Here is a 10,785-nt window from a genome sequence, read left to right as displayed (position 1 = left end):
GTGTTGTGCTATACTGTTTAAACAAATACTGTGCTGGGGAAAAAGGATGTGGGTATTTTGCAGATTATTTTATTTCTCATCACTTCAAAGTTTACTTACTTAGGAAATAAACAGTGCTTTCTAATGATCAGGCAAAAATATATGGTTTTGAACGAACATGTGAACAAACTAATGTGTAAGAATTCAAACAGTGTTTCTCTAAAACACGACCAAAGAACACAGCAGTTCATGTCTCTAGTGGGGGTTGAGTAGCAAGATCAGTTCTTGGGGAGAAAGAAAACCAGGTTGGTATCTAGCTGGTTGGCTAAGAACAATGTGAGATTATCTTAATTAGTTAAATATATCTAGGGAAAAAACTGTCCAGGTGAAGAAAGACATAAGGTAATACATTCGAAGTTTGAGCTGCTTGACAGAAATGTGTTCCCACCTGATAGAATTTCCAGACAACAGGCAGGACCATTTTCAGGAAATGATGAAATTGGGACCATTTTTTCGTACCTAAATTAAAAATCACTATTTAGACTATTTTATACTATTACTTTCTGTCGAAGTCTTTCTTGCTGTATTTGAACTGTCACTGTCAGCTGAGCGCTCCTTTTAAATCTTCTATCATTTGCTCAGGGCGTGGAAATAGTGTGATGAATGCAGCTTGCCTAAACCTGAAAATCGTGAAGATAACCAGAACACAGTTAAGGGACATCATTTGATAAAATATCTTAGAGATGTCATTTTCTCTAAGGAGTAAAGTGAGGGTACAGTTTCCTGGAGGATAGTTTGGGTGACAGAGGTCCCCACTCTGCAGTGCAAGCTTCTTTCCATACAGAGGACATGGAACCAGGTAAGTCCCCAGCCCTTTCCATGACAGGAGGTGACAGAGGCTGCCTTAGGTCTCGGGCCTATACCTGCTTCCAAGCAGATGTTGTAGGGAACTTACACCTCAGACCCAACTCCCTCATCCCAAAAAGAGCAGCGGAAAAGCGAAAACAGCACATTGCAGGTTGAGTATCCCTCTTCCAAAATTTTTTAGACAAGTTTCAGATTTTGCATTTTTTTTTTTTTTTGGAATATTTACATATACATAATAAGTTGGCTCCGGGATGGGACCTGAATCTAAACACCACGTTCTTTGTTGTTTGTTTGTTTTTGGAGACAGAGTCTTGCTCTGTCGCCCAGGCTGGAGTGCAGTGGTGCAATCTCAGTACACCGCAACCTCCGCCTCCCAGGTTCAAGTGATTCTCCTTCCTCGGCCTCCTGAGTACCTGGAATTACAGGCGTGCGCCACCACACCTGGCTAATTTTTGTATTTTTAGTAGAGACGGGGTTTTGTCATGTTACCCAGGCTTGTCTTGAACTCCTGATCTCAAGTGATCTCCCACCTCGGCCTCCCAAAGTATTGGGATTATAGACGTCCATTATGGTTGACATACACTTTATGCACACAACCTGAAGGTAATTTTATGCAATATTTTTAATAATTTTATGCAAGAAACAAAGTTTATTTGCTGAACCATCAGAAAGCAGAGGCGTCAGGTGTGGAATTTTCCACTGGTGGCGTCACATCAGCACTCCAAAAATTTGGATCTTGAGAGCATTTCAGATCTTGGATTTGGGGTTAGGGATGCTCAGCCTGTACCAGCCACAGTCTCCGTAGTCTGGTTTGCACAGAACTGCCTGAGTCAGGGAGCAGCAGCTTCCATCAGCCTCAGCCAGCAGGGATAGGGAAGTGGTACCTGTCTGGCCAGGTGCGGACGGGGGACAGGCACAGTCATCTAGCCCCAGCAGTACTCACTGTTCTCTTCCTGTAACAAGTCAAAGCCAGGCTAGTCACGAGAATCGGAGTCTTCCCCAGAACTCTGTCCTCCAGCTGGGGGCCATGAGGTGACTGCTGTGCAGTCGCAGTGGCTCCATGTGAGTGACACATCTGAGAAGGAAGCCGGTTCCTGGAGAGGAACAGGGAGAGGGGAGGATCGTCCTGGCCATATGCCAGCCCCAGGGGCCCCTTTGTTCTCTGAGCCCAGCCTCAGGCCTGTTATGCAACCCAGGACACTCTGTGAGTATTCTGCCATTAAATCGCCCTTTACACTTACAGCAGCCTGAATTGGGTTCCTCTCACACATACCCCAAAGCCCAATTATGAGTTTCCTGGGCTTTCTGCGGGAGAGGCCCATGGGGGTCCAGAGGTGCTTTAGGAAATGAGTTGCTGGAACCTCTCAACTCGCCCTGTCCTCATCTTCTCCAGCTACCTTGAGAGAGTGAGGTGCTAGTGTGGTTTTCTGCTGCCTGTCTCTGCCTGCCAGGAAAGGCGCGCTGCCCATGAGTCTCCCCTCAGGGGAGTCTGGGGGCCAAGGAGTCAACTGAAGTAGGATGAGGTGGGGGGTTTTGCGGGGGAGGCCAGGGCCGGAGGCTGGGCAGAAGGACTCATGTGGGCTCCCAGCTCTCGGAGCACAGCCCTGTACACAGATGACAGCTGCCACCCCGGGTCACAGCAGGAGAGCGAGGATCCTCGAGGGAATGCACTGAATGTATGTGGGGACGTGGCACATGCACCAGCCACGCGACAGCCCCACTGTGCCTCTTCTCCCCTCCCACTTCCAGACCCATGTCCTCCTGAGCCACCCTACCCTGCCCACTGAGGAGGCCTCCCCATGCCACACCTAGCCCCCACAGGTGGCCTGCACTTGCTTTTCTGTTCTTGCTGTCTTGCTCATGAGAACCAACTCAACCACTCTCCCCCTTTCCTCTTAAGTTTACACCTTTTTTTTTTTTTTTTTTAAAGAGACAGCCTCGCTTGGTTGCCCAGGCTGGAGAGCAGTGGCGCAATCATGTCTCACTGCAGCCTCAAACTAACAGGCTCAAGCAATCCTCCTGCCTCAGCCTCCCAAGTACCTGGGACCACAGCCATGTACCACCACCACCTTCCTAATTTTTTCTGTTTTTATGTAGAGATGGGTCTGGCTCTGTGGTCCAGGCTGGTTTTCCCTTTTTGAGGGAAGAAAAGAAGTTGTCTGTGGGACATGAATGTTGTGTGTGCTATTTTTTCCTTGTTAAATGAGACCTGAGAAAACGTGAACCTGGAATGTCCCAGGTGGGAGGGCAAACCGCAGTCCAGCCCAGGCCCAGGGTCCTGGGCTGCTCGCTGGCCACCAAGTCCTCCGTGGGCCTGGAGCCTCCAGGAGGATCGCCTCTGGGGCCTGCAGTGCGACCTTGTGAACATCCTCAGCAGGGCATAACTTAGTCTCCTGAGGGTGAAGCTGGTATCGAGAACAGCCCAGGGCTGCCCTGAGAGCGGCCACCGAGCAGCCCTGAGGTGCAGTGGGCCCCAGCGCTGCCTCCAGGCCTCCACTTCTGGGGACCCCACGGCTCCAGCTCCTCGGCAGCCCCCCCATCTCTCGCCCCCATGGCCATGTCCATTTGCTTATGTTGCAGGGGGTGAGACCTGGCTGGAGGTGGAGAACGCTGGCTCTCCCACTGTCCATGGAGCTGGGTGACATCAGGTGTGGTGTTTTACTACTATGCCTCAGTTCCTCCTCTGGGAAAATAGAGAATACTGGCAGCTGCCGCTTAGGTTGTTAGGATGATAAAGTGAGATAATCTGTGTGAAGTCTTTCTAACGCAGTGCCTGGCTTGGCAGAAACAATGTTATTTCTGACAGCCTGGCTTCCTGTCACCATCGTCTTCTGCGTGGCGATGGCCACAGCAGGGCTGATGGGGCGGGGCCAAGCTCCTTCCATCTCCTGCCGGTGGGGGCGGGAATCCCAGCCCGGGGCCTAGGGGCCTGGGTCACTCCGGGCACTCCCGCGCACCCTGCGACAGGACTGCAAAATCATTCCATCTTGGATGTGTACTTTTCTGGGGAGAGGGTCCACATCTTTCACTGGGTGCCCCAAGGGCCTCTCACCCAAAAAGGCTCACAGCCTGTGCGGTGACGTTTCTCCTGACACGGCCCCAGGAGGGCCCGTGTGGTGTGCAGGAGAACCTTAGACTGGGCCTCACGCAGAAAGGGCTCAAAGTCCCGGGTCTACTGCTGATGAGCCAGGGCCTGGGCAAGTGATATTAGCCCCTCTCTGGGGCTCGTTTCCTGTCCACAGAATGCAGGTGCTAATACCTGAGGGGCAGCGAGCGGCTCTCGGAAAGCCCTTCACGCTCAGGGCCCCTCTCGGCTCTGCCCCATCTTGTGCTCCTCCCCTTGCCGCTATTCCCTAGGGCTGACCTCAGCCTGGTCTCCTCTTCCTCAGGTGTAGTTTAAGGAAAGGGCAGAGTTTGGATCAGAAGACCCACGTCTGAGTCGTAGGTGAAGACCATGGGGAAGGAGCAGGGACCAAGGCCACTGAGAGGGCTGTGGTTCTGAGGGCTGCGGGGGGCCACGGCAGGGGATGGGGGAGGAGTGGAGGGAGGGAGGCCATCTGCAGCCCCCACCCCGCTCAGACCCACAGAGCGCAGAGCAGCAGGGTACTCCCAGGCATGACACCAGGCGCGGGGGCTCTGCCCTCATCTTCCTCCTGGACACCCGAGTCTCTTGCCCTTTAGTGGTTTAAATTTTCTCTCCCCACTGGGGCAGGAATCTCAGCGTTACCATTTCCTCAAACCGTTTATTGCGCCACTTTTCAAAGCACACTCACCTGTCGTCTTGTTTATCCCTAATGGGGGTTCTGCCCCCGCCCCCCACAGGGGGTCGGGAATGTTTGGGATGTGCAGCCAAGCCACGTTCTTCCCCAGGTGTGCAAGAGCTCCCCGTGCACGGCCTTAGAATGCCTTATTAGGAAAACTTGGGGTGGGAAGGAGGTTTTTTTTTTTTTTTTTTTTTTTTTTTTTTTTTATCAGTGGACCAGCTTACTTAGATTTTCACCAAATTATCCGATTCATCTGCAGAATTTGCTTTGGGAGCTGCCTGGGAGTTTGTCTTCAATTGGTCCGCACGTGCTTGGCAAACACCCTGAGTTGCAGACTGTGGGTTTAGTCTTCCACTGGAGTGTTCTCAAATTCCCTTCGCAGTTTTAGAATAAGACCTTAATAAGCTTTCCACTGTCAATGTCTTCAGACACTTTAAAAAATGCCTCCTGCTGCAGGGCTGCTTCTTGATATATGCCAGTCACACTCCCCCAAACTCCTCTCCAAGTAGAGAACTAAAGCTCTATCAAGTATTTCATCCCAGCTTCATTTTCTAGGGTATTTGTTGTTGTTCATTTTGGCAGGTAGGCTTGTTCCTACAGTTTAAATGGCATGGTTTAAATCATGTTCTGTGCATACAGGGAGGCCATGTGTTCCCTGGGGCCCAGGACACCCAGCCTAGGCGCTACAGGATGCAGCCTTCCTGTCTTATGGGGCATTGCTAACAAGTGGCCAATCCCAAATGCCTGCAGATTTTCAGAGGGGCACTGAACTCCCCAGAGAGGAAGGACAGCTCAGAGATTTCCACTGTCTTGCTTTGGTTGAGAAAGCCCCAGGGTAGAGGTGAGTCCTGGTCCTGCCCCAGCCCTCGTGAAGACCCACCTGCCTCAGAGAATGGCTGAGCCCCAGAGACACCTGAGTCAGGGCCCAGCCTGGCAGGATCTCCTACAACTACGTGCACCGGCACCTGCGCTGCAGGTCTGTCACCCCTAGCCACGGACCAGCACCTGGGCTCAGGCCTTTAAAACCAGGAGTTGGCTCTGCAGGCTGAGAAGAGGTGAGACTTTGGTGTGGGGGCCTGCGTGACTGCAACTGGACAAGGTTAGTCATTTGGTGAAAACATGTTGGTATTTTCTAAAACAAATCCGACTTCCAAATATTGGGCTGAAACATGAATGGTGTTTCTCTCGGGTCTGGGGACTCCCTTTGTAACCTCACTCCCGAGTCAGACATGGAGCAGGAGCCAGGCCAGGGTTGCTTACAGTGGGGGCCTCTTGCCCTCACAGCCTTGTCAGGAACGGTCCCAAACCGAGAGTAACCATGGGTCATCTGTGGGTCATATAGTATACCGTTTACAAAATGAAATCGACAGATTTGGGGGGCAACAGTAGGGTCGCTGTATGATTTACTGTGGCCTAAGTCATAAAGGAAAATGAGCCATGTTGGTCATGTTTGCTTTTGTTATTACTCAAAAACAAATATCTTGTAAAATGTAAGATAAAATGTCTCATTGCTTATACTGTCATTTTGGTTCCAATGTTGGTTTCACAAAGTTAGATATCACTGCAGTTAAACAGTAGATGTCTTGACATATTTGACCTCAGCTGTTTTCCGGAACTTCAGAGCCTTGGCTTAAAAAATCACTATTGGAAATTTGCTGTTTGGATACAATTATGTCAGTCCTGTTCTGTTCAAAACTGGAATTTAAAAATTGGATGTGGGCCCAGTGCAGTGGCTCACACCTATGATCAGCGCTTTGGGAGGCCAAGGCAGGATTGGTTGAGAGCAGCCTGGGCAACATGAGACCCTGTCTCTACAAAAAAAAAAAAAAAATGCGGTGGCACATGCTTGTAGCCCCAGCTACTTAGGAGAGTGGGGTGGGAGGATCACTGGAGCCCAGGAGTTTGAGGTTGCACAGAGCTATGATCGCACCACTGCCATCTAGCCTGGGTGACAGAGTGAGACCCTGTTTCGCAGGGCGGGGAAATAATGGGTCCTGGGTAGAGAATCCCTGCATGAAGGTGCTGATGTCCAGGTGATTCTACTGGCCAGCCAGGAAGAACCACTGCATGAGGCCAAGAGCTTGCAAAGCAAATGGGACCTGTTTTGTTCAACAATTCCAATGTATGCGGTGCAACTTAGCTGCAGAGAGCACCTGACCTTGCCTGCTCTGGAAGAGCCCCGGGGAACCAGCAAGGTGGCGGCGCTACCAAGATGGAATCCCCTAATTCATCCATCTGCTTGTTACAGGGGCCAAGTGAGAAACCCCCAGATGCAACCATCAGAGTTTGAAGGAAAACAAACCTGATCAGCACAAAGTGAAATGTCATGCTTTAATTTTAAACTTTGGAAGGTGCTAGCAAAATGAAGATGCTGTTGAGTTTGTTGCAAACCATGAGGTAACTTCTTTTTCACTGGTTGCAGTGGACTGAATGTCTGTCTCCCCTCACCAAGGTCATGTGTCAAAATCCAAACCTTGAAGGAGATGGGATCAGGAGGTGGGGCCTTTGGAAGTGATTAGGTCAAGAGGGTTGAGCCCCCATGAATGGGAGGCCAGAGAGCAGAGTTGCCCCCTTCCATGTGAGTTGGCCGTCTGCCTCTGGAACAGAGCCTCCCTGACTTGGAGAAATACATTTGTTGTATGTAAGTCACCCAGATGACAGCATTTATTCAATTATTTCATCGAGACAGGGTCCTGGTCTTATCCAGGCTGGAGTGCAGTGGAGTGATCATAGCTGCAGCCTCAAACTCCTGACCTCAAGTGAGCCTCCTGCCTTGGCCTTCCAAAGTCCTGGGATTACAGACTTGAGCCTCCACACCCAGCCAGATGGCGGCACTTTGTTAAAGCAAGCTGAACTGACACTGGCTTGATACAACCTCAGTGTACAATCAAGTATTTAAGGGCACGCGTTGGGAGCCTTAGACACTGTCTCCTACCTATTAGCCCCTCTTCCCACCGCCAAAGCTGCTCCTGTTCATGTCACCAAATACCTGAGTACCACGTCCAAAAGGTGGTTTCAGGCTTGACCTTACCCCTTTAATCCTGAAGGTGGTGTGTGACATCTTCCAGCTTTTTGCAGCTTCACATTCTGGAGTGAAATGGATATAAATCAAACCAAGAGTTCCCCTGGCTTCTCAGATTCCTCTCCAGATGTTTGATCTTTTGCTTTGGTAGTCCTGGTGTCCCCAAAGTCTGTAGTCTTCTTCCTTGTCCTCGCCCTTCTCCATCCCATTGACTTCAACTGCCCCCCTCTGTTAGGAGTCTGGTGAGGGTCAACTTTATGGTTCTCAGCGCCCTTTGCTCTAAACCCTGGCAGAATCCTCCACTCTATCCAGGGAGCTATGGTGCTTCCTTGATGTCCAAAAGAGCCAGAGCAAAGGTATGGCAAATGGCCTGCGTGGTCTCCTCTCCAGTAAGCTGCAGGGTATGAGTCCCTCCCAGGGATTTGAGAAAGCAGCTTTTCTGGAGCTAGGGCCTTAGAAAAGGTGAATTCCTTTGCCCTGAAAGCCTCCAGGGGGTTGAAACATCCCCAGCTTTTTTTTGGGGGGGGAGGAGGGGATTCCAACTTGTCTCTCTTCTCCAATCCTCTCACATCTCACCTGAATTCTCCAAACTAGTTCAATTCACAGGTCCACTGAGGGGTCTCTGGTTTCTTCCCTAGTTCCTTTTCAGTCTGCAGCCAGGCTAAGGCTCTCACACCCCCACACCCCTTGGAAAGACTACAAATGAATGCAGAGCTAGGGACAGCTCCAACTCCAGCCATGGCCATGTCCAGGCCTTTATGATTCTAGTTACCAGTGGTGCCTGAGAAAGGCATAGGGTTGTCGGGGACATGGCATGTTGGAGAACAGCATGGCTGGGTTTTGCTGGGGTGAACAGCAAGGGGTGGAATGGTGCTGGGAGCCAGCACTGGCTGGATGAGCCGAGCCCACACCCTGAGAGGCCTCAGTCTTGGAGAGGTGTCCCAGCGTCCACCACTCCTTAGTGAACTCGGAGTCGGGAGAGGCTCTAAGAGCATCATGGGGCGCTGCCACTTTACCTGCCTCAGATCATTCTTGTTCTTAATTGCACCAATTCACATTTTGGCAGCTATGTGACTCTCTACCCTCCTAAGCCTCAACTTCCTAATTTGCAAAATGGGGGAAACAAAACAGCCCTCACAGGGTTGTGTGAAGTGGAGGTGTGCAGTAAGGCAGGTGAAGGGCTTGACATGACGCCTGGGCCAGCACCCTTGGGAACACCCTCTGCCAACTGCCCACACTCGAAGGACATGTCTCTCCCATCTGAAAGTAGACAAGGGTGGTGGCCACACTGATGGCTTACCTGGAGGGTGGGGCACTGGCGTTCTCGCCAACCAAAGGCCTAGCTCTGGTTGTACCTGAAGTAAACCAGATGTACCAAGAGTTGTGAACAAAACCTGAAAATTCAACCTCATGGAATTTGGGAGCTTCCGACAAAAAGCAGACCAGAGAAGAGGCAGTGAGCTCATCTAGAATATTTGGACCCAGATCTAGAAATAACGCACTTGTCTCCTAGTATCCACCTTCTCCCCCTTCTCCCATCTGCCTTTCCCCTGAATTTACCCACTCTGCACCTTGCTGCTAGCCAATCCCCCTACCTTTTTTTATTCGAGATGAGGTTTTGCTGTTGTTGCCCAGGCTGGAGAGCTAATGGCACAATCTCAGCTCACCACAGCCTCCACTTCCCGGGTTCAAGTGATTCTCCTGCCTCAGCCTCCCAAGTAGCTGGGAGTACAGGCATGTGCCACCATGCCTGATTTTGTATTTTTAGTCGAGACGGGGTGTCTTGATATTGGCCTCGAACTCCCAGCCTCAGGTGATCCACCCACCTCGGCCTCCCAAAGTGCTGGGATAACAGGTGTGAGTAATCATGCCTGAGCAGTTGCTAGCTGCACACCCCCTCCCCGCCCCCCCTTTAACAGATGAGGTCTCTGTCACCCTGGCTGGAGTGTGGTGGTATCATCACTGCCACCGTGACCTCCTGGACTTACATGATCCTCCCACCTAGGCCTCCTGAAGAGCTCGGACTACAGGTGTATATCCCATGCCTCGCTAACTTTGTTTTGTAGAGAGGGCGCCTCACTGCCCTATCCACACGCTGCTTGCTGGCTTAATGTGCATTTACAATCTTCTGTGGCCACAGAACTACAGAAACCACGCTCCAGCACAGCACCAATCATCTTTCTTGCAAACCCACAGCCCTCTTCCAGCCTCATTTCCTGTGCCCACTTGATCCCTTGTGACTAGCGCTGGTCCTTCCCAACCCTGCCCTTTATGCTGCCGCCACTCCAGTCCCCTGAGACCCCCTTCCCCTAAAAGACAAGGGAACAACATTTACAGAGCTCCTGCTGTGACAACCATGCCAGTGGGAAACTGCCCATCTGGCCCAGAAAATGGTTAATAAACACAAAATTTGATTCTAAGATCTTTTCTGTCACTTTTTATTTAAGTGACAAAAGCAGGCCATAACTTTGAACACTCAACCATGTAGGAAAAGAAAATATTATAATTACAGATGTATCATATTTTATGAAAAGTGAAAGGCCAGGCACAGTAGGTCACACCTGTAATCCCACCACTTTGGGAGGCCAAGGCGGGTGGATCACCTGAGGTCACGAGTTCAAGACCAGCCTGGCCAACATGGTGAAACCCCATCTCTACTAAAAATACAAAAATTACCCAGGCGTGGTGGGTGCCTGTAATCCCAGTCACTTGGGAGGCTGAGGCAGGCGAATTGCTTAAACCCGGAAAGTGGAGGTCACAGCTGAGATTGTGCCATTGCACTCTAGCTGGTATGACGGTGAGACTGTCTCAAAAAAAAAAAAAAAAGTGACAGGCCTTTTTTTTTTCTGGTTTCAAATTTTTTAAAAAGTGGCCATGCTAATTTTTGTTACTTAAATAGGTTAATGTTAACACCTGAAAGTGTCACCAGTGCCCTGAGGTGGATGTGGATCACACACTTGGAAAATGGGCACTTTGTCTACTCCACATGTGACTGTGGACCTCCAGACCTTGATGCAGCCAGGGATCCGAGGCTGAGATATGTCAGACAGCTAGAAGGGACATGTGTGCCCCTGTTCGTTTACCTCAATGGGGAATCTGTCCCTTAAGAAAGACTTGCCAAACTTGAACTGTGACCTAAGTCACAGTCAAACG

The sequence above is a fragment of the Trachypithecus francoisi genome, unplaced genomic scaffold (assembly GCF_009764315.1).
Source record: "Trachypithecus francoisi isolate TF-2019V2 unplaced genomic scaffold, Tfra_2.0 Lachesis_group9, whole genome shotgun sequence".
NCBI classification, from domain to species: Eukaryota; Metazoa; Chordata; class Mammalia; order Primates; family Cercopithecidae; genus Trachypithecus; species Trachypithecus francoisi.
The sequence above is the reverse complement of the archived record's forward strand: the minus strand, read 5'-3'. Positions refer to the sequence as shown.